Source organism: Acinonyx jubatus, chromosome F2, assembly GCF_027475565.1.
Source record: "Acinonyx jubatus isolate Ajub_Pintada_27869175 chromosome F2, VMU_Ajub_asm_v1.0, whole genome shotgun sequence".
NCBI lineage: Eukaryota > Metazoa > Chordata > Mammalia > Carnivora > Felidae > Acinonyx > Acinonyx jubatus.
Genome location: NC_069394.1, coordinates 47,035,404 through 47,060,790, shown reverse-complemented (window position 1 = coordinate 47,060,790; position 25,387 = coordinate 47,035,404). Strand labels below are relative to the sequence as shown.

The 25,387-nt window shown below is 37.0% G+C and overlaps 1 long non-coding RNA gene across 1 annotated transcript; it reads left to right on the top strand.

Moving 5' to 3' along the window:
- The first annotated feature begins 1,021 nt into the window (after positions 1-1,021).
- LOC128312868 (uncharacterized) lies at positions 1,022-17,269 on the top strand. The gene is made up of 3 exons (XR_008292724.1): positions 1,022-1,313; positions 3,844-3,933; positions 16,943-17,269. It is a non-coding gene; the product is annotated as an uncharacterized LOC128312868 (long non-coding RNA).
- The last annotated feature ends 8,118 nt before the right edge of the window (positions 17,270-25,387 follow it).

Sequence of the window (25,387 nt, the reverse complement as noted above, 5' to 3'; positions counted from 1 at the left end):
CTGACTCTCGGGCCCTCAGCGCGCGCGCGCACACGCACACACACACATACACACACATCAGCGCGCGCGCACACATATCTGCACATGAGCACACACACAACTACACACGCACACACACACACACACTCGCGAGCGTGCGCGCCCTCTTCTTCTTAAAGGAGACGGCTTGTAAAGGGGAACAGCTACTGTACCGCGCACTGGAAGTAGCCAGACCTCCAGAAGGGCCCTGGATTGGGATGAGGTTCCTTAACATACCGCCTACCCCTCAGCTGCGAGACGGGAACCCGGGAACCTGGGCGGTTCCATCCTTTCGTCTCGCCCACCCCCTCGCGAGCATCTAGAAACAAGTGCGCCCCTCCCCGCCCGAAGACTGGGTGGGGCTCAGGCTGCGGACCCCGGCTTGGGCTGGGGAGTGGCCCAGGCCGGATCCCGGAGGGCGGCCCGCCTCGCCAATTAAGCGTCCCTGGAAGGTCGGAGGGCGCGGGGAATCAGAGGGAGCGCCCGAGTCGCTGTGCGCCGTTTGGGCGCTCGCGTAGGTTGCCGGGCTGGTCAAGTTTGGGCAGCCTGAGATAACAAGTACCGAGCGTCCAAAACTTTGTTGGGGTCCACCGACCGAGCCTGTGGCCTGTTGTTTCCCCGACTCTCTTCTACCGTCACAACACCCCGCCTTTCCCGGCTCAGGGAGTAGGCACGGGATTTGGGGGGTCGGTGTCAAGTCGAATTACAGAAGCGGGAAGAAAATGTTCACTTTCCGAAAATGTTCTGTCCAGAGGACGTACGTACACACTGCGACCCAGAAGAGGTGGTCCCGCGTGTTAACAAAACGTCGGGCTAGGGAGGGCGGGGGCGCTGGAAAGAAACCTCGCTGCGAGAGCGAGGGTAAGGGCTGGGGAAGAAAGGAGGGGGAGCAGCCTGAGGAAAGGCGAGTAAAGCAGCGGGCAAGGGCGGGAGGAAGAGGCTGGCGGGAGCGAGGAGAGCTGCGGGCAAGAGGAGGAGGCTGCGGGCAGGGGAACTTCAGAAGAGGCTGCCAAAAAGGACTCGGGGCCTCAGCAGTGTGAGGCAGTGGACAGCGGGGGCGGCAACCACCAGCCCTTGGCAGGTGATGCTTTGGCTGCAAGAGAAAGGGGGAAGGGAAGCAGGCAGGCATCTGCTTGGGGGCCGTGCCAATACATGTGCTTCTCCTTGGCAGCCGGCAGAGGGGAAGAGGAGCCCACGGGAAAGCGGTGCAGGCAAGGTTGAGGATAAAGGCTGCTCCAAGTGTGACAGCTTCCTCGGTGAGATGGAAGACAGAATTGACAAGGCAAATTTCATGGGTGAGTTGATAAAGCAAGGAATAGGACTGCAAGAGGTCATATTTGGTAAGCAGATGAGAAACGCTGGAAAACGCTTTGCCAAAAATTGCTCGGGACTGTAATAATTTGATTCCTAAAGAGAAACACAAAAAAGCTAAGGAATAGGTTTTTGCAGCTATTGCTTTAAAAACTGGAAGAAATGTGACCCACCTACCTGACCCAAGACTCCCAGGGAGACTTTTCTGACTGTCTGCTCAATGCACAGCATGTCCTATCCACAAAATAATTTTGAAGACATAAGAAGAAAGACCTTATGTTGTATAGCGTATTAAAATTTGCAGAATGTTTTTACGCATAGTATCTCATTTAATTCTCACAACACTCTTGAGGATTTTGTTTTTATTTCACAGATAGAGAGAAACGATGGTAATAGAACTTTCTAGCAAACCATTCAAGTGACAGAATTCAGACCTGACTCTTCTTACTCCCAGTTTAGTGCTTTTCCTGCTACATTCCAGTGACTTTCCATATGTAAATCCATTTCTACTCTTAACAGTTTTATAACCCATAGACTGAGATGACTTTCTTTAAAAAAAACAAAAAATGGCCAGAAGACAACATGAAAGCAAGATCATTATATAGAAGTTATATGGAGTTGCGTGCCAATGTAAAGTAACAAAATGTGGGGGGGAGTATTGTCAATAAATCAACAATTATTTTAATGTATACATTATATCTAGCAAAATGCAAAATGAAGGAATGGAAACAAAATTTTAACTAATCCTTGAAATAGTATTGAAAGGAGGGAGATTCAAAATGTTGACACTAGTTGTACAGGAGAAAACAGTGCTAAATGGTGAAGCCCTTGCTAAATGAGGCTGAATATTAGACGATTTTGTCAAGGAAGTGGAATGCAAGATGCGTCAAAGAATTGTTGTCAAAGTATTGTCAAAGGAAATACCTGAGCTCAGAATAAAGAGATGTATTAGTATTTGTGGAGGATAAGATATAGGGAGGGATTGCAATGGAATGTGAGTTCATGTTTCATCAAATAATCAAACGAGAATTCTTACTTAAAGTATTTTATTTTAAAGTTTATTTATTTTTGACAGAAAGAGAGAGAGTGGAGGAGGGGCAGAGAAAGAGGGAGAAAGAATCCCAAGCAGGCTGCACTGCCAGCACAAAGCCTGCAGCAGGACTCAAACCCACGAGTCATGAATGAGATCATGACCTGAGTGGGATCAAGAGTTGGATCCCTTTCACCAAATCATTTTAGATAGGGAGCACCTGGGTGGCTGAGTCCATCAGGCTTCTGACTTCTGCTCAGGTGATGACCTCATGGTTTGTGGGCTGGAGCCCTGCCTGAGGCTCTGTGAAACTCTCTCTCTCTCTGCCTCTTTCCCCGCTCGCTGTCTCTCTTTCTCAAAATAAATAAATAAACTTTTAAAAATTATAAACCATTTGAGATAGGAATAGGTACTAAGAAAGTTTATCTTCAGAATTAGGCGTAGGATTGGCAATGGAGAGAGACTGGGTGCAAAGAGATAATGGTTTAAAAAAGGTTGTAGTCCACCTGTAAAAATATAAGGGCCTATATTAGTGAGACGTTCTTGGAGACTTGTGCTTTCAAAGAGCTATCCTAAGGAAATGAAAGTAGGGAATCATAAATTCAAAAGATAATCTCAAATTACTGATTAGTAATAATGAAAAATTTTTATAGACATTTACTAAACTCATTGGTGGGCATTCAATGAGCAATGAATGAATTAGTGTGTGTCCAAGTTTCCAAAAATGCTAACAGAAATAAAATACTGAGACAGACGTATACTAATTATAGCAATGTTGTAAGGAATTAGGTAATTACATATGCAAGATGCTACAGAAAAGGGTGGCAGAGATAATTAATTTTAATTAGTTTTCCTTGGGGTCCTTGGAGACAGCATCTCAAAAGTACTGGTTCTTAAAGGGTACCTTGAAGAAAGAAATTTACCAGTCAGATAAGAAAAGGAAAGGCATTTCAGACCTGTGTGCAAGGGAGGAGTAAACATACAAGATGAATATAGACAACTACAAATGGTTTAAAAGGGCTGGAGGCCAAGGTGTGTGTAAAGCAAGGTCCAGGTCAGAGGTCACAGGTCATATCAGGAAAAGTTCTGTGTGCCATTTCAGGCTTTAGACTTTCCCTAAAGAATTCTTCAGAAGAGAAAATCGAATTTTCACTACCTTTGCTGTATGTTTGCCAACTCTGTGAAAATAGTCACCTTTTAGTAGTTCTTATATTTTTGGGGCACCTGGGTGGCTCAGTCAGTTAAGCATCCCACTCTTGACTTTGGCTCAGGTCATGATCTCCCAATCGTGGAATCGAGCCCCACTTCAGTCGGGCTCTGTGCTGTGGCATGGAACCTGCTTAAGAGTCTCTCTCTGCCCCTGCCCTGCTCACGCTCCCATGGTCTCTCTCTCTCTCCCTCTCTCTCTCAAAAAAAAGAGTTCTTATATTTTTTACTTCATATCATATATTCCATTAAGCATTTAATATTTACTGTTTTTGTAGACCAGGTATCTGTGCTAGTCCGATAAGCCTGATGAAACAGTTCCCCATATGGACTCATCTGGGTACCTGTGGAAATATAATCACAGTCAGGTGAGTTTGTTATTCCATCTCTCATCGGTAGCGTAGATTTATCTTTTAAGAGTCAGAATTTTGAGGGCTGCCTGGGTGGCTCAGTCACTTAAGTGTCCAACTCTCGGTTTCAGCTCAGGTCCTAATCACATGGTTAGTAAGTTCAAGTCCCATGTATTCAAGATTCAAGATTCTCTCTCTCCTCCACTCTCTCTTTTCCCCTTCTGTGCACACTCTCTCTTTCCCTCTCAAAATAAATAAATAAACTTTTAAAAGCGAAAGAATCAGTATTATGAAGTTCCTACTCTCATATCTTAATAGTGTTTGCTTCCTAGTTGGTGTTCTTCTTAGAAAAGGACTTGGTTTTCTATCCTCTGTACGTTAAAATATAGAATATCATTCTTCCCTCTAAAGTGTTAGTTAAATCTGTCCTCTTAACTCCTGGCCCTAGCTGTCTGTGCTTGCTGTCACATACTCCCTTTCTTCCCACAATTTCACAAAACTAATGAACAATCTCAGAACTATGTGTGAATGGAGAATAGAGAATCCAAAAGAGAGATTAAAAGAAAATGAATAAGAAAGCCAAAGGAAAATAATAAGTGCCACTGTCAAAGGTTAATAGCAATTCAATAAAATATTACTTGGGAGAGAAGGGGTCTGAGGAAGTAAATGACATATATGACTCCCAAGAGGCAAATGACAGATACTTAAAAGTGAGCCGTTGACTGGCATGCTGAGATGTGTGAATGGTTACAACTACCTAGAATAACATTAGAGGTAAATAATTTGACCATCACAGAACCCGATTTCTTAATGAATTGGATTTTTAGAAACGAGCTCTACAGCTGGGAAAGTTAACATAAACGTGTTCCTTCCTTTATTATATTAATTTATGTGCTTCATTCTCTGTTTGCACCAGCGGAACCCACAACGTTTTGTTTTAATTCAGAGAATACTGAATTAGTGCTCAGCTATGGGCATTTAGTCATGCATCTGTTATTAGCAGGGGCATGCATATGTAGAGCAGTCATCTATAGCTTATTATTTAAGGTGTGCTCCTGGTGGAACCTTAAGGTCTGAGCGCCTGCCGGAAGTGCTGAGGCTCTACTGCACAGAGATGTCCCTGTGATTCGGACACAGGGCAAAGTTGAGAAGTTGCTAGCTATTATTACTGCCCCCAAAGGTAGTATGATTTTTTTTTCTGTTTCCTTCATTGACTTATGCTCTCCTTTAACTATGAGATTCTCAAATATTTGGTTTTCTGCTCATTTATTTGTTCCTTCTTTCCTCCACTGAACATTCATTAACCACTATAAAATACCAAGTAATTGAGGATGTAAGAAAAATAAATGTGAAGGGTTAAGAGAGACCGCCTCAGTTTTGTTAGGGTCTAAGACAGATGAGAATGAAGTCTTGGATTTTAAAATTGTTTTCACTTGGATTTACCATCAACATAAACAAATAACTAGCAGTGCAAAGCTTAGAGATAGGATTTTGGCATAAGTGAGTGAGTGGAAATGAACTCCAAAGCATTCCTATTTCTTCATCAATCAGTGTCTGAAATTTGGAGGTCGAAGATGGCTGGGAAGTATGAAGTATTCACCATATAAGAGAAGAAAAAAAAACTGGGTATATACCCTTTTATACCATTAAGCTAGGCTGGTAGGGGACCCTTGTCTGTGGCCATAGTCCATCACCCTGTAACGCCATTCCTCTAGCACTACAATTACTATGTTCTTCCCAGTGACCTTGGTGTGTTATAACATATACATGATTTGAATCTCAGAGTCTAATTCTTTCTCTCACTCCACCATCTTCCTTAGAGGGATTCTCTTAAGTTTTATCTGTTCCTTCCACGCTGGTGATTTCCATATTTCTAGCCTTAAGCCCAATCCTGTGGTCTAGAATTCATATCATCACTTTCACCTAAAACTCAACATGTCCCCAACCAACTTTATCATGTTTTCCTTAGAAGGTGTATTCCTTAGTTCCCACATCTCAATCTGGGCCCACTGGTTCATATGGATCCACGTTCCCACTACACCTTGAACACCTCTGACTCTAACACTAATTTATGCTTCATGTTGAATCAGTCATTGGCAGCTGTCATGTCTTTCTGTCCAATACCACTTTGATTCATTCCTTCACCTGCACTTGTAGTTTATCACTGTCCCTTATAAATTCCTACTCTGTCATCTCACTACTAACCATCGTAGTAGCCTCCAGTATGTTGTGCATGTGTTTGTTCTTTTTTGTCTCCATTTATTCTTCATGCCATTCCATTGAAGCCTCCCCCTTCTTCTATTCTTACATATCATGTTCAACATAGACATGGCATGTATAAATTGGAAAGAAATTTTTAAAGTTCTCTCCTTCAAATTCCTCATTATTAGGAAGAGGCGATTGAGACTCAATAAGGAGATGGAGGTTAAACAAGTCCTGTGACTTGTTGACAAAGGTTAAAAACACATGTATTCTGATTTACAATTGACTGCTTTTTTTAAAAGAAAAAGATTCATTGTAAACTACTTTAAACACACAAGAAAACCCCATAAATAAACAATCCAGTTTAAGACATAGTTTCATTGCTGTTTCACCCAGGCCATATAAATAACTGTGGTAGACTAAAATCGGATAATACTCTGTGGATTATCAGACTTGTCATGGTTTGGTATGAGGTGACGGATATGATGAGAAAGGACATATTATTCTGTAGATGGCTGATAAAATGAAGAATGGAAATTGAGGATACCTTTAGACACTGCACACCTTTAGGAAAATCATATTTCTGAATTTTGTCTTCTTCATTTATAAAATGGGATTTATACCTCTGGGCAGTTGTGAAGATTGAATGAGATTATATATAAGATTTCTGTAACTTTGAAATGCTAAACAACATAGAGGATTATGAGAGCATGTGGCTATGTCATGCTATACATACAGAAAGAAGGCCTCAAGGACTCATTGGGACTGGGTTAACAAAGGACGTTAAACAAAAAATTAGAAATGTTCAGAGTGAAGATGCTATGAGAACATTCCTAACAGGTTATACTAGAGAGTAACAAGTGTTGTGTGCTTAACTGGTATTAATAGAAAGGATAAAGGTTTTCATTTCTTAACAAAAGAAAAGGAACTATAGAATGGCAGTCTTCAACAGTGTTATCAAAATATAATTAGTCCCTTTTGAACTATTACATAGTATATTAAATGCACTTTTCATTAGTTCATGGACAAAGGAAAGGAAATGGAAAACAGAATGGAAATTAGATTGGCATCCATAAAAGCCATAAGATCACAATAAAAAATGTATGATATAGGAGAAAATATTTTATATTAAATTAGAGGCATTGCATTGGAATTTAGACTTATGGAGCTCAGAAAATCTTTGATGAGTTAATTTCCAACAGTAATGAGAAACTAAACATCTAAGTTGAAATGTCCTCCTTTTCTACTTATATGAACAAAAATAAAAGTGAATTAACCCATATCAGTGTAGTTATAATTAGAGGAAAGACAGTAATAGAAAGACAAGAAAAGATGTCAGATAATCTTAGTTCTAGTGTATTTGTTGCTTCCATTGTATGTTTCATTATTTTGAAATGATTTAACCTCACTCCCTTAATTCTAGAATAGGCAGAATCATTCATATGCAGCTTATTATTCATGAGTTAGTATGATAATGAACTTGGTTGTCTACTACAGCTTCTACTCTCTGACTCACTTTCCCTCTCTGTTGAAGAGTAGAGCATTCTAACGATCTGGATCTGGTAGTCTAATAAGGGAGTTACTATTCGTATACATTTAAAAAAATCCATGCCCCCTAGAGAGTCACTTTCCCTATCATATATGTTAGATGTTCTCATTGTTTAATTAATATCATTAAGATATCTGATTCCATTTTCATTGGAATAGTGTTTTTAGGCGAGGCCAAAAATAAGTGACTCATTCATTACAAAATATAAAGTAATCAATATTGAGAAATCTGAAGACTTAATAAGAAGTTACTTCTTCTTTATAAAAATAAGGGCACCTGGATTGCTCAGTAGGTTAAGTGTCTGATTTTGGCTCAGGTCCTGATCTTGTAGTGCGTGAGGTCAAGCCCCACATCGAGCTCTGGACTGACTGCTCTGTGCTGACAGCTCAGAGCCTGGAGCCTGCTTCAGATTCTGTCTCCCTCTCTTTCTGCCCTCCACTGCTCACTCTCTGTCTCTCCCTCTCTCTCAAAAATAAATAAACATTAAAAATATTAAAGAAAACAAAAAATATCTCCAATGAGCTAACACTTATGGAATTTGTGTTTATATAATCAAAATGTAAGCAGTGTGGTTTTAATATAAGAACACAAGTCAGTGTCAGTAAATCATAATTTGGTATGACAAGTTAGTAATTATTTAGTATTTTTGGTACAATATGTGACTGTTCTCTATAATATTAAAACTTACTCATCCAAATAAGTCTTGAAAATGAAAGAGAAAAAATTATGTAAATTATTTACATCCAAAATTGTCTTCTACATTAGTTGTCATCATATATATCCAAGTAAAATTATCATCATATTAACCCAAAGAGTCAGGAAAATATTTTATACCTTGGCTTAGACTCTTATAGTTTCCATAGGACAAGCAAATATACTAACCCACAGATGAAATTTAAGTGTTATTATAAAAAAATTCTGAAACATGATAATTCTTTTGGACTTTTAATTTATCCTTATCAAAGGTACATCTGCACTTACCATTTTTAATTACTTTTACTTTTTAAAAATTCTTAGTGCAGTTATTTTTAAGATAACTTTTATATTCTACCTTTAAAGAATCTTACTCAGATGTGCATTTTCCCTGGGAAAATAGGATAATGAAGTTAGTTGGATATAACTTACATGAAGTTTTGCTTAATTTTAAGTTTTCATCTCATTTGGCTTACCATCAAACTTTGTAGGACCATGAGGACTCAATTGTTAATCTAAAAATTATAGAAACACTTCATTGAGTGGAAAAGGAGTGGATTCCTCATTTCATGCTCTCACCCAATGAAAACCTTTATTTATTCTAATATTTAGTTTATTCTTACTATTCCTAATAAGCAGTCATTCAGCTACTCCTTGAAGACATCCCAAGGTAAGAGTCTGGCTCCTTTACAAAAGCAAAATATTCAGTGGAGCTTCCAAGTTCATATGGTCTTTGGGATTTTGATCAACTTGTCCATAATTTGTCCATACTGAAATGATAAAGACTTTCAGAGCTAAAATAATTTTTGAATTAAAAAATATATAATATCCTATCAGCAGTATCTTCATTTAAATTTCATTTAAAAATGAAATTAAAGGGGCACCTGGGTGGCTCAGTCAGTTAAGTGTCTGACTTAGGCTCAGGTCATGGTCTCATGGTTTGTGATTTCAAGCCCCGCATCAGGCTGTCTGCTGTCAGCATAAAGCCCCTTGGGATTCTCTGTCTCCCTCTCTCTGTGCCCTTCCCCTGCTCGTTTCTCTCTCTCTCTCTCTCTCTCTCTCTCTCAAAAAAAAAAAAACATTGAAGAGAAACTTTAAAAATTAAATTAAAAAACATGAAAACTCATGATTTGGGATTCTGACCAGGAGCAGAAAAATATTTCTGAACTCTCCTCATGAGCCTACAATTGTTTTAAACGAAATAATATATACATACAGTTACCATAAAATGTTAAACTCAAGGTTTTGAGGACTCTATAAAGATTAGCTAGTTCATTTTTCTATCTGGGATTTGAGTCCTCTATACAATGTCCCCAATATTTAAAATTAAAAAAAAAATCCTTATTGCATCATAATTATTTAAATATTTATGAGCTCTTACTAAAATTCCATATGAAAATGGAATGTAAAATATTTTCTATGCAAATGAAATCTGTATCTTCAAAGTATTATATGGTTATATATCTTGATCCTTTATTATTATAATATAAAGGCTTAAGGTTATTAAATTCAATTTTTAAATTTTTCCAAGTTTTATTTGTCATTGATATATGTAGTTGGCTGTACCCTAACATTAATCAGAATGCAGGACTTCATTTCTTGCCTCTTGGAGTATGAATATATTGTGTAGAGAATAAGGTTATTACCTTCCTTCAGAAAGATATCATAGGCTTACTTTAATGAGTATTAGGCCTCTATACAGAACCACACATTTCTGATTTTCTTTTCCTATTATGGTAAATATTGTGACCTTTCAGTAAGAAAGCACTGGCAGATATTGGAATTGTACCGATATGGTAGTCTGGAGACTATTTCTTAGTTCTAACTCTGTCAGTAAATAGCTGACTAAATTTAAGCCTCTCAGCCATTCTTTGCTCTATATATTCTCTTTGAGAAATGAAGAATTTGAAATCAGATAATATCTGAAGTATCCTAAATTTCTCAAATTCTGTCAACATATGAATTGGTGTTAACTCCAAGCCATAACCAGTATCTATATTGCAAGAGGTCAAAATTTAAAGTATTGGACTGTGTATAATTACAATTTAACCTAATTTTTTCCCATTAGTTTAGTTAAGTTTCATACTCTGTATTAAGTAAATGAAAGTATTTTTTTAGTTTACTCTGAATTAAATGCAGAGGAACACATGGACTGATGTAATAGTAAGGTAAGTTTTTATACCCACATGAAGCTTCTTGATGAAAAGCTATTCTATGCATGCTTATCTGGGTCTGTATAAGCGTGGTACATTTGCATAGCGTTACCACTAGGGGTCATCATAACGTGTATGTCTAAGGGGAGGAAAGCTTTTAAGCAGTGTTTTGGTTCGGTTTGGTTTGGTTTGGTTTTTTGGGGTTTTTTGGGTTTTTTTGTTTTTGTTTTTTTTTTTTTTTGAGTAGGTACAGCAACACATGCTAATCACTTTTCTTCATGAATTAGATAACTTAAAAAGAGAGTTTCTTTAAAAATTGTTTTTTTGTGTTGACATATATCTGAAATTGTCCTACCCTAAGAACTACTACTTTTATGGAAGGAGAAAAAAATCATGTTTCATACCCATCCCCACTCAATTGCTTAAGATTCAGCATCTGCAGAATTGCAAACTTACTGTATTTTGTTTTTCTTCTATATTATCATAGCTCAAGGAAAGCAATAAAATCTCCAAGTGCTTTAGAATAAGCGGGTTATTGATTTAGTATAAAGTGGCTATTTACCTATTTTTAAACAGATATTTGTATTTTTAATTCCAATAAAATAAATTATAATAAATAATATATAATATTAAATTATCATAAAAGTGAAAATAGGTAGTTTTATGATGACAAGTATAATATACATCAAAAACAAATTTTATTAATTTAATTTGGCAATTTCTAATCTCCTTTCTTTTTAAATTTTTTTAACGTTTATTTATTTTTGAGACAGAGAGAGACAGAGCATGAACGGGGGAGGGTCAGAGAGAGGGAGACACAGAATCTGAAACAGGCTCCAGACTCTGAGCTGTCAGCACAGAGCCCGACACGGGGCTGGAACTCACGGACCACGAGATCATGACCTGAGCTGAAGTCGGCCGCTTAACCGACTGAGCCACCCAGGTGCCCTGGCAATTTCTAATCTCTTAATGTGAATGTTGTCCACATCTTGGTAGAGATGGTCTAATGTTCAAAATTATAGAATGGTTTTTAACACTGATTTATTAAAAAAACATGTCTATCAGACCTACAAAATATACTTAAGATTGCCAAACTCAGCATACAAAAATATAAGACCTACAGTTAAATTTGAATTTCAGATAAATGACAAATTATTTTTAGTTTAAGTGTATCCCATGCAATTACTGGGACATATGCTAAGGAATTATCTGTTGTTTATCCAAAAATTAAATTTGACTGGGGATCTTTTACTTTCTATGGCAAGTCTTCCTAGGGTGGAATAAGAATAACAAGAGGAAGAATAAGTTAAAAGCTATTTCTGAACTATATACATAATATATATGAGAGACTTTCATTTTAGTTATCTAGAAGTCAAACTTAAGACTTCTGAAACCTAAAGAAAGAAGTACAATCAGAAGTATGGGAGAACAGGCAGGAGAGGAAGAAAGTTTAGAAGGGAGGGAGGAAGTGATAAAGGAAGAGAGGGAGAAAGTAAAAGGAAAGGAAGAAGAAACTAGCAAATGTTTCCAGCTCTGTAAAAGTGACCTATGAACATCCAGCTGCTAAAAGTAGCCAAGTACAATGGAAGAAAAAGGATTATGCTTAATGCATAGAAATTGGTATACCTCATACCAGGTGTAAAGCAACATTCATATAAACAAGCATTTGCACAAAAACTTAAACTTATGTGAGGTAGAGACTGGGAAAGCCAGAATAAAAGAGAATTGATGGAGAAAAGATCAAAGGAGTTACAAAGATCCTAGGTAATGGCAGTAGGAGTGGGATTCTTGACAGAAACTGAGATCCAATGACTTAAATCAGCTCCAGTCTCTGAAGGTATAATGGGATGGGCCTTTCATTCTCAAGAACTACCATAAGCATGCATTAGTGTGCCCCATTCAAGCCATATTATCATTTGGCTAACTCTATAGAATTCTAAGAGTAGAAATTAAGAAGGTGATGGCAAAACTGTTTTTAGTTCAACTGATCACCAAGAATACAAATCTTTCTTGCCATAGATCTGCAACTTTTAATGGTATGAAATAAGATATGTAATTTGCCCAAAGTTGCATAGCAAGTAAAAGAGTAATCATGATTCAAGCCTATGTTTTATGAGAGGCCCATATTTATTTCACGTAACAAAATTAGCATACAAACCAATAGATTTATTGGATCAGAAGGGAGAATCCTTATGGTAGAGATGAGTTTAAACAAAATGCAGTAGAGGTATATGACTTGCATGGTAGTTAATTCATGGACAGCAAACCCAAGTTAATTCTGTTTTAGACTCCAGCTAGTGAAGCGAATAGAGAATAACCTTATCACAATCTCATTCTAATGGAAAAGACAAGAATTATGTACAAAGACATGCAAGGAACTCTGGGAGATTTGGGATATGTCTGTTACTTGAATAGCGATCTTGTATCAGAGGTATTTCCATATGTCAGAACTCATCAAATTGTTCACATTATATGTGTACAGTTCTTTATACATTAATTATACCCCCAAAACCTGGTATTTTATTTGCTTTTGATTTTGGAAGCCTGTTGACTATTTTTTGTCCATTTCTCTGTGTTAAACCTGCTTATTCTGGTAAAATTCAGGGTATTATTATTTCAATAAATTTCCTTCTGTCATATGATTGAATATTTTTGTTTCATTTGTTTAATTTTGTATTCAGAAATACATGCATAATGATCTCCTTTATCTTTCATATATAATAATTTTTCTTTAATAATTCTAAACCATTTGTTGCTTTCCATTTCATTTTCCTTGATTTTTCAGGTTTTCAAGTCTTTCATCTATACTTGCATGATACCCTTTCTCTTTTTTGTTGCTTTTAATATAGTATTTATTGATAATAACTCATTTTTATTTTTTAAAATATTGTATACTTTTTTAAAGCTTTTTATTTATTTTTTTAAAGTAATCTCCACCCAATGTTGGGCTTGAATTCACAACCCTGAGATCAAGAGTGGCATGCTCTACTGACTGAGCCAGCCAGATACCTCAAGTCATTTTTGTTTTTAATGAAGCAAATGAAAATAATTTAAAGTATTAGTTCCTAGATAATCTATGAGAATACTTATGCTGGTACTAAGAATTCATCTAGTTTGTCTATTTTCTAAAACCATTTTCTCATACTTATTGCAAATTGAAATATCAACATGCCGGATTTTTACATCAAGTAGAAAACTAATAAGTGGTGTAAGTGTTCATCTAAATAAAAATATTTTACATTGAAAAGTACTATTATGTTCCATAAACTTCAATATGACCTTAGTTGCATGCCCCAGTTATCTAATACGTTCTTAGTGTGTGCAGATTTTGTACTAGGCTCAAGGTATCATAATGAATAAGGCTTGATCCTCAAGGAGCTAGCTATAAAACCTATTCAAAGAAATAAGAGACATCCAGGAAAAGCAATGTTATTTCACTCTATTCAGCAGTGGTGTAACTTAGTGCATAGAAAGCAAGGTTTGATGTCAGATGAATGGCTCCTCTGTTTACTAGCCATTGCATGTTAAGACCTATGCCTTCAGAACTGGGCCAAAGTGAGCTAGCTCATAGGGAATTTGTATTAGTATAGACCCTGGTAAAAACTAAAAATAGTCCAATAATGTCAATATCCCCTTTCCTTACATAGGAAGTTGTGAGATCCAGTTGGTCAGTTGCACCGTGTGGCCTATGTCTCAGGAACACTCACATTAGAAGGAGGAGGGGAGCTCTTTTCCAGTGATTCTCCAGTCAAAATGCCAAGATATCTTGGGTGATGATAAGATGTCTTGGGTGAGGTCTTTGGTCAATGCCATGACTCTGGACTCATTATTATCATTTTCTAATAATTTCAGTATTATTTATAAAGAAGAAGCACAATTGGCTAGTAAGGAGGTAGATATATTCATCAATCTAATTTTCCCACAGATTTCTTAATCCAAAAGTAGGCTTAAAAAGACAAATGTATTTTTAATCACCTCATTTTATAGCCCAGAAAATCAATTCCAGATAGTTCAAGTGAATTGTTCAAGGTTAGACTAGCTGCTCTCTTGACTCTCACTTCATTACTGTTTCCATTAAATCATTTATTTGTTATATTTAGAAACTATAGACCCAAAGATCTGAGGATATAGAATACATGAGCATATGCAAAAAGATTACTTATTGCTAATTCTTCAACCATCATGGATTTTTTCTCTCTCTCTCACTTCTAGATTTAAAAAGTTCTCCAGGTTGGAGAAGACAAAAGCAAAATGAACTTTGAATAACATGCTTCATCTCTGTTGATAGATGGCTTAAATGAAAATCACTCCTGAGCAGTCTATCTATTCTTATATTTCTCTTACTCTGAACATGACTTTAAAATTCTCAAATCTTGGGGCACCTGGATGGCTTAGTCAGTTGAGTGTCTGACTTTTGATATAAGTTCAGGTCTTGATCCCAGGGTTGTGGGGTAGACCCCCCCACGTTGGCAATGAGCCTGCTTGGGATTTTCTCTCCTTCACTCTGCCCCTCTTCCTCTCTCTCTCTCTTTCTTTCTCAAATAAAATGAAAAAAAAAGTAAAAATCTCAAATCTTTTTGTGCGAGTGTAACCACATTGTGAGCTTTGTTACCAAGACATCATTATTCCTTTACATGTTATATTTTGAAAATATTTGCTTGATTATATGTTTAAATGCTGAGCACAATTTAAAAATAATTAGGAATTCACAAGATGTTTGTGTTGTTAATTAAATAGCTACATTAAATCAGAGTTTACTATCCAAATTGTGTAACAAAAATGTAGTTTATAGCTAGCAAGAAGTAAATCTCCGTAAAGTGCCACCTTTGAGGGTAAAAGTATTGCTCCATCCTCCAAAACAGTGTTTCAATAAGTAGTCTGTGAAGCAACTCTCCTCACTCCATATGGACTCTATTAAGTCACCACTACAATTAAATAAAAGCAGATGTTACCAAATACAGTACTTGTTAGCTCTCTTATCTAAAGCATGCTATTACATGGTAAACATGTATTAATCTATTTCAGATGAGGATTTAAGGCCCTCTGCCTATCAGGAACTGCCTCCTTCTTTCAGTGTCACTGAGATATATCCACCAGGAACTTGCCAGGTTTTCTTGACACTGTCCAGCCCACGTGCAACCCCCCATGATTTGTTTCTATCCTTTCTTGTTCAACGAACATTTTAGCACCGTTTCTGGGAATTCTCATTCAACAACCATTTTAGCACTGTTTCTGAGAACACAGAACCATGATGTGCCTAGCTAATTTGGGGAATATAAACAAGAATTTGAACTTCAAATAAAATACATACACAATGAGGGTTAATTGTAAGCTATTACTACACAAATTACAAGAGACATTCATTCACTTTAATTCACAGATAACAGCACAAAAGGAAGCATTTGTCCATTAGGAAAGATATTATTAATTCTAATTCCCTGAATGAATCTATGACAATTTTTATCAAAATTATGAATTCTGTTTAGTGATAATTTCACATTACTATTATTATTAGAAAACAGTTTTCAGCGGATCTCTTGTAGGTTTGCATGTCTCCTGAGTGAGTTAGAACTGCCTTTGTTCTGGACTCTTTTCAAAGATGTTTGCATAACAATCGGACTTGGAAGATGTAGTGTCTCACTCTGAAGCGAAGAGTAGGGTTGCTTGCTACTCAACATAACAAGACGATGAATCCTACATAAGCCAAGGGCAGACATACTTACTCCTTTTATAGAAGATTCAAGTTCCTTAAGCTTAGGATTCCTCTCCTGAAACCCACTGTTTGTAGTGGTCATATTGCCCTCTTCAAGTCTCCCTGGAAGAATTGGAATTCGTGTAATGTAAGCAAAAATTCATATAATCTGGCTTCTGGTACTGTCATGAGAAATAAAGTCCTTTGTCTCTAAATGGGGAGTCTTGTGTCTTCTCCCAGCACAAATGAATCTTTGTCTTTCTTTCATGGCAGGCTAACTTATTACCTTGCAAGTTAGGTAAAAATTTCAAACCCCTCATAGTTCTTGAAAGATATTTTAGCAATGAAGCTGGGATATAGACAGGGAGACAAGGATTTCTGGTAGCAGAAAAATGAGAGCCATGCAGTTTGATAGAATTTAAGGGAAATCCATGAGAAATGATAATGAACATGCAGATCAAATTGTTTGGTCAATCAGCAAATAAATTGGTTCTCAACTTTATTGCCTGTTAACAAAAAGAAATTAGGGCATAGTTGCATGCTGGCCACTGGAAAAGACAGCTGTCTGAACAGGGTGCAGCAGTTACAAACTCTCCTCTGGGTGGGGGTATTTAGGAAGGGAGGGAGAGAAAGGGTGGCGGGGGTACTCTCTCACCAACATAGTGAGCAGCCTCACCCATTGTAACAATTAGTGCTAAGATAGCCATAGAAGGTCAAAGAAGTTCTCCTGTCTTTCAGAGAGCAATCCTAGAGATGGACACCCATATTAACGTGAAAGGAGGAGAATTCACAAGAGGCATGGGCAGAAACCAGGTGAATCTTTAAGTTTGGCTACTTCATTTCAGAGAAAAGAGGAAGGGCATGTAATGGTCAGTAAGGAAGAATGGAAATAACTGGGCTGTCTTATAGCTCACCCCTCTTACAGTCTATTATGCAAATCTTAGACCCATTTGAAGATGACAATAAAAGAGCTGAGGCTTTTGTTAATTTGTTTGCTTTGCTTTGCTTTGTTTTTTTGTAATGGCTCCTGGATGCCATAAGGGAGCTTTGATCCTCTGATGAAGAATTTCCTGAAGAAGAAGAAGAAGAAGAAGAAGAAGAAGAAGAAGGTGGAGGAGGAGGAGGAGAAAAGAAGAGGAGAGGAAGAAGAAGAAGAAGAAGAAGAAGAAGAAGAAGAAGAAGAAGAAGAAGAAGAAGAAAAGAAGAAAAAAAAAACCTCTTATGGAAAACCACAGAGTTTCAGTACAGCTCGTACTGAAACTGAATGTGAACCATGGAGGTGTGTGACTCTCTACATTGTTAGAATGGAGTCTGCTGCTGCTCCAGATCATTTACAATGCTGACAAAGGTGACCTACTGGAGAATGAGAAACTGACCCCCAGAATATAAATTCTTGTGAAACAAACATAGATAAATTCTTGTGATCAAGTGCAGCACTTCTTGAAGCCACGAATGCACCTTGCTTATTTAGCATGCAGCCCTTCTTTCCATCTATCCCCACTGCCCCCTGCTCTCCCTCTACGCCAACCTCAGCTGCTTTCAAGAGAAAGCTTTTTTAAGAGTAGAATGTAGTTCTTCTTGGAGACCAGAAGAACTAAATGCCATATATCCAAGTAAATTGGGGAACTTTGGGGAGGAGAGAATCACAAAATTTATGGCTCTATTGGACACAGTCACCCAAGTCACCATCAGAGTTGGTCCCATGGGACAAGGTGGGTACCCAAGTTTAACATATGTCTTTTAGGCAGTATTTATAGTGGGGAAGGAAAACTAAGTGACCTTGTGGGTGGGATTCATTGAGCCAATTCAATGTGCTGTTGTTATGGCTTCTACTACTGAGTTTCTAATTAATTGTATTGATGTTTTACACACTGGTAGTATATGAATGCTCATAAGTGCCAAAGGGAATCCCCTAATTGGAAAAAGCATCTTGTACATATAAGCAATATGAGTATTTTGAGGCCACACAACCCTGATATCCCATTTGAGCTATACATGTTAGTGCTAATGACTTTGCCATCGGAGCCTCTGACAATGAAAAACAGCCTTCATACCATGGCATCTCTTGGGGTTTTGCAGTCATGTCTTCCCTGACATGGTGACCAGGAAAACCCCTTTTATAAAGCAGCTATTGGCTTTTCATTGGAGCTCGTACTGAAACTGAATGTGAACCATGGAGGTGTGTGACTCTCTACATTGATATACTCCCATTTTGAGGTGAGTCGGCCCTAACTGGTAGAAAGGGCCATCAAGCCTCTCTCATTAAATGGAAATTGCATAATGTAAGAATGCAGTAGGCTAGACCTCAGCAGCATTGCAGCTTTATATGAAAAAATAGCAGTGTAAATTTAGGGGGAAACTTTATCCCCACCCTACTCACTGCCTTTGAAAGCAAAACTGGCTGGATGGAATTTTTGATTCACAGAGTTTCTCCTAAATTCCTGGGTCTGGATCCCTGATGTTTTGACAGAGTTAAAATTTGATGGTGTCCCAAACTGAACTATTCAGTGTTAGCACCAGCTATGCTGAACTGAAAATGGAGAGGTGATCTTATCTCAGTGGGCAGAACTCGATGAGGTGGTAACAGCTCTGGTCAGTCTTATACTTGATGAATCCTGTTACAATTCTTCCAGCTTTTGGACTTTTGCCAATGGCCTAGATGTTTGGTTTGCCACACAAATCACGGTTGCTGATTAAACTGCCTGGATCATACTTGTAGATCTTCAAGGTAAGGGCCTACTCCCTGATGAGTCCAATTAAAATCTAGCCGGTGTATGCGACCATTGCCCAGACTGCCAACCTTACTGCTTAAATCCATTCCCTCACTGGATGTAGCAATGCACCCTCCATCATAGACTGGGTGCAGCTTGGAGGACTCTGTTTCTAAAGTTGGGCAATTTTAATCAACAAACAAAAGAAACCTCGATTATGTATTCTGAGCAGCAGAGGAGAATTTCTTTCTAAAAATTTAGTGAGAGAGGATCATTTTTTTCCTGCCAAAAGCAAGGAAGTCTATAAACTCCTGGTATTTCACCTATGAAAGTAATTTTGCAGAGATTTTGCAGATCGTAGGCAATGCAATTTGACTCCTTGCTCTGCCATTTACTAACTCTATTACTTTAAGCAAATCAAAAACTCCTAGAGATTCAGTGTTATTTTTTAAAAAGAGAGAAATGGGGTAGTTTTAAATATCAAAGAAACGACACCTGTGAAAGTGCTTTCTAACTACAAAGCACTCTATAAATATTAGTTATTTTTCTAGTATTTCTGTACATTGGAGCTTGTGGAAATAGAAACTAAGCACATAAATATAGCCGACTGTCTATACATTAAAGCTAAACAAAAATTACAGAAAACAGACTATGATTTTAAAGCATTTGGCACATTAGCTGTAATACAATACAATAACCAATACACTTTGACTAAGCCAGGAATGGGAACTTGAAGTACATTAGAGCCTGAAAGAAAGGAAGATTAAAGAAGAAGAGAACAGAAACCAGAAGGACAAAGAACTACACTTTACACCAAGACCACACAGTAGTTATCTATATAGTACATTATTTGTAATTTTTATACTGGCACTTAACATTTAATAAAATATATATGGTTTATCAAATAATATGAACCTGAACACTTCAACTGATTATCAAATACATTGCTATGTTAAAATAATCCTTTAAAAATTGGTTAAGAAAATTACTCGGATTTTTTTCAATATAATGGAGGTTACTAATCATCATTCCAATTCTGCACACTGGGAGCACCAGGTAAAGAGTATCCGTATATTTCATTACAATTTACTTAGCCTGGTATTTTTGTCTCTTTTGAAACTATACCAGTGAAATAACTAATTTGTAATCCATGGTATCTTCAACTTTTTCTTAGGTCTTTGCATAAAGCTCAGCAAAGCTTCTTTGTATTTACGCAAAATATTCTATCTTCTTAATTACTTTCTATTATCTTTATGGAGTTTCATCTTGATTTTATTTATGTCTTATGTCAGTTTGTTTCGGAAATCATATTTGACCTTATATTGTTTATATCTGCAACTTCAATCAATGAAGTAAAAAATAATAACACTGATTTGACGTAAAACACCTAACCTTTAAAATTCCTCAAAATTCGTAAGTTAAAATGCCACCTATTTCCCAGTAGACAAAATACAAATCTGTTCAATGAATGACATTGTGTGACAATATCTAAGGCAAAGTACTCTTTTGTATGGGATCACAGGTTAATATAAAATATGTAAAGTTTAATTCAAAACAATGTACAAAGGTTTAAAAACAAAGTAAAATATAGGACATGTCACAAAAATGGTACAATGGACTATATGGAATTAGGTAAAGTAAATTAAAGAGCTAAAAGAGTTATTCAGTTTAACATGAAAATATAATAATGATAATAATAAGTATAATAGAAGCTGAAAACTAACAAAACAAAAGGGAGGAAAAAGAAACAGGAGCAGAAGCAGAACTAATACTTATAGAACATTTATTATAAATTATGTGTGTGGTTTCCACTTTTAATCCTTATGAGTATTGCCATTTACAAGAGAAAAAGGCATGTTACCATAAAGAAATAGTAAAAATGACTTAGAAAGTATATGTTGGGATTCATACACGAGGGAATTCAAAAAAGGCAAAAAGGCAAAAAAACAGAATTTTCCTGAAAAATTAGTGGATTTTAATATAAGAATATTTGCTATTGACAAAGTGCCTGAATTTGAATTTCAGCACCCCTATTTTCTTTCTTTTTTAAGTTTTATTTCAATTCATGTTAGTTCATATACCATGTTGTATCAGTTTCAGGTGTACAATATACTGATTCAGCACTTCCACACATCACCCAGTGCTCATCATGACAACTGCACTCCTTAGCCCCCATCACCTATTTCCCCCATCCCTCCCCTTCTCCCCTCTGGCATCCATCAGTTTATTCTCTATAGTTGAGTCTGTTTCTTGGTTTCTCTCTCTCTTTTTCCCCCTTTGCTTGTTTGTTTCTTAAATGCCATGTGTGAGTGAAATCATATGGTATTTTTGTCTTTCCTTATTTATTTCACTTAGCATTATATCCACACCCCTATTTTCTAAGACCTTGATAAAGTTATTTAATCTCTCAGTGTCTCTATCTTCTAATCCATTAAAAGTGGAATAGTACCTGCCTTGTAACGTTGTGAAGACTAAATGCAAGGATATCTGTGACATGCTTAGAGCAAATATGGTACAGCTTCCCCTGTGACGCAGCTTCAAAAATCATTCTATAGGTTGATTATGACAATATAATTTTTTTAATTACACTATTTTTGATCAAGACGACGACATGATGAGAACTGTGTTTTATAAAAATTAATCTAACAATATAGACTTCAAAAGAAAAAAAATAATGTTTATTTTGAGAGAGAGACAGAGAGAGACAGAGCATGAGCAGGGAAGGGACAGAGAGAGAGGGAGACACAGAATCGAAGTAGGCTTCAGGCTCTAAGCTGTCAGCACAGAGCCCAACGCGGGGTTCGAACACACAGACTGCGAGATCATGACCTGAGCCAAAGTCAGATGCTTAAATGACTGGGCCACCCAGGCGCCCCTAGACTTAAATTTTTAAATGAGGAAATGCTAAAAGTATGGATGGCAGTTAGGAACATAAGAATAATTCAGGTGCCACCTGTTGTCCAATATCTGAAATCTGTTCCTTCACCTATTTCGTTCAGTTTACTGGTGTAGCGGAGAAGTCCCTTTTGCAGTTCAGTTCATGGGTGGTAGTGGAAGATCAATATGTTAGTTCTAAGTCGATCTCCTACAAAATTTGATGCCCATCTGTACACCTCCATTGTCATTTTCCTAAGTGAGGTATTCAGCACTGTTCACCTAAATCCCACAGGCACTTCTGGGAGACTGTTCTGATGACACTTCTAGCCTCATCTCTGATTTAATCACTTCCAAACTGGCAACAGAATTATCTTTTCAGAATGAACATCCAAAAGATTTCTTGTCTTTTACAGCTACTTGTCAGTAAGCTCTTCAAGGGCAAGGGTGATATCTGGCATTAGTAAGTTGTATGCTGGTATATCAGCACTCCTGGAAAAAAAAAATGTCCAGCTGTCTAACAACTGTCTAATACTGTGTTGTAAATACTCCCACCATGGATAGTTTTAAGCTGCCAATGTAATGCCACACACAGTATAGACATATAAAGAGGAATACACAATCAGCTTTCATGAAGCAGTATAGTTCATCTCCCAGTCCATAGTAGGTGCTTGATAAATAACTCTTGAATGAAATATTGAAAGATTAGAGCAGAAATCAATGCTACTGAAAAAAATACAAACAAATAAACACACACACACACACAAAAAAGCAGTAGAAGAGATCAATGAAAGCAGGACCTGGCTTTTTGAAAGAATTAACAAAATTGATAAACCCCTAACCAGTTTGATCAAAAAGAAAAAGAATAAGTAAATAAATAACCAAGAATGAAAGAGGAGAGATCACAACCAACACTGCAGAAATACAAACAATAATAAGAGAATATTATGAGAAATTATATACCAATAAATTGGGCAAGCTGGAAGAAATGGAAAAATTCCTAGAAACATATAAACTACCAAAACTGAAACAGGAAGAAATAGAAAATTTGAAGAGATCCATAACCAGTAAATACTTGAATTAGTAATAAAAAATATCCCCAAAACAAGAGTCCAGGACCAGATGGCTTTCTAAGGGAATTCTACCAAACTCTTAAAAAAGAGTTAACACCTATTCTTTTGAAGCTGTTCCAAAAAATAGAAATGGAAGGAAAACTTCCAAACTCATTCTATGAGCCATTACCCTGATTCCAAAACCAGACAAAGACCCCACTAAAAAGAAGTACAGACCAAGTTCCCTGATGAACATGGATGCAAAAATTCTCAACAGGATACTAGCCACCCGGATCCAACAATACATTAAAAGAATTATTCACCATGATAAAGTGGGATTTATACCTGGGACACAGGGCTGGTTCAATATCCACAAATCAATCAATGTGATACATCACATTAATAACGTAAAGAATAAGAAACATATGATTCTCTCAATAGATGCAGAGAAAGCATTTGACAAAATACAGCATCTTTCTTAATAAAAATCTTCAAGAAAGTAGGGATAGAAGGATCATAACTCAAGATCATAAAAGCCATATATGAAAGACCCACCATTAATATAATCCTAACTGGGGAAAAACAGATCTTTTCCCCTAAGGTTAGGAACATGACAGAGGTATCCACTCCTACCACTGTTACTCAACATAGCATTGAAGTCTTAGCCTCAGCAATCAGACAACACAGAGAAATAAAAGGCATCCAAATTGGCCAGGAGGAAGTCAAACTTTCACCCTTTGCAGATGATGTGACACTCTATATGGAAAACTCAAAAGATTCCACCAAAAAACTGCTAGAACTGATCCATGAATTCAGCAAAGTGGCAGGATATAAAATCAATGCACAGAAATCAGTTACATTCCTATACACCAATAATGAAGCAGCAGAAAGAGAAATCAAGGAATCGATCCCATTTACAATTGTACCAAAACCCATAAAATACCTGGGAATAAACCTAACCAAAGAGGTGAAAAACTACACACTGAAAGCTATAGAAAGCTTTTGAAAGAAATTGAAGAAGAATTGTGAATTGTATCTTCTTCAATTTATTTTAAAAGCTTTCTATAGCTTTCAGTGTTCTATAGCTTTCTATGTTCATGGATAGGAAGAACAAATATTGTTAAAATGTCGATACTACCCAAAGTAATCTATATATTCAATGCAATCTCCATCCAAATAACACCAGCATTCTTCACAGAGCTAGAACAAATAATCCTAAAATTTGTATGAATCCAGAAAAGACCCTGAATAGCCAAAGCAATCCTGAAAAAGAAAACCAAAGCTGGAGGCATCACAATTCTGGACTTCAAGCTGTATTACAAAACTGTAGTCATCTAGACAGTGTGGCACTGGCACAAAAACAGACACTCACATCAATGAAACAGAATAGAGAACCCAGAAATGGACCAACAAACCCATGGCCAACTAATCTTTGACAAAGCAGGAAAGAATATCCAATGGAATAAAGACAGTCTCTTCAGCAAGTGGTGCTGGGAAAACTGGACAGCAACATGCAGAAGAATGAGCCTGGACCACTTTCTTACACCATATACAAAAATAAACTCAAAATGGATGAAAGACATAAACGTAAGACAGGAAGCCATCAAAATCCTCGAGGAGAAAGCAGGCAAAAACCTCTTGGACCTTGGCCACAGCAACTTCTTGATCAACATGTCTCTGGGGGAAAGGGAAAAAATAGCAAAAATGATCTATTTGGACCTCATCAAGATAAAAGGTTCTGCACAGCAAAGGAAACAGTCAGTAAAACTAAAAGGCAAGAGATGATATGGGAGAAGATATTTGCAAATGACATATCAGATAAAGGGTTAGTATCCAAAATCTATTAAAAGTTACCAAACTCAACACCCAAAAAACAAATAATCCAGTGAAGAAATGGGCAAAAGACATGAATAGACACTTTTCCAAAGAAGACATCCAGATGGCAAACAGACACATGAAAAGATGCTCCACATCACTTATCATCAGGGAAATACAAATCACAACCACAATGAGATATCACATCATACCTGTCAGAATGGCTACAATTAACAATACAGGAAACAACAGATGTTGACAAGGATGCAGAGAAAGGGGGACTCTCACACTGTTGTGGGAATGCAAACTGGTACAGCCACTGTGGAAAACAGTATGGAGGTTCCTCAAAAAATTAAAACTAGAACTACCCTACAACCCAGCAATTGCACTACTAGGTATTTATACAAAGGAGACAGGAGTGCTGTTTTGAAGGGGCATATGCACCCCAATGTTTATAGCAGCACTATCGACAATAGCCAAAGTATGCAAAGAGCCCAAATGTCCGTTGACAGATGAATGGATAAAGCAAATGTGGTACACACACACACACAATGAAATATTGCTCAGCAATCAAAAAGAATGAAATCTTGCCATTTGCAACTACATGGGTGGAACATGCTAAGTAAAATTAGTCAGAGAAAGTCAAATATCATATGACTTCACTCATATGTGAAATTTAAGATACAAACCAGTTGAACATAAAGGTCAGGGAAGCAAAAATAATATTAAAA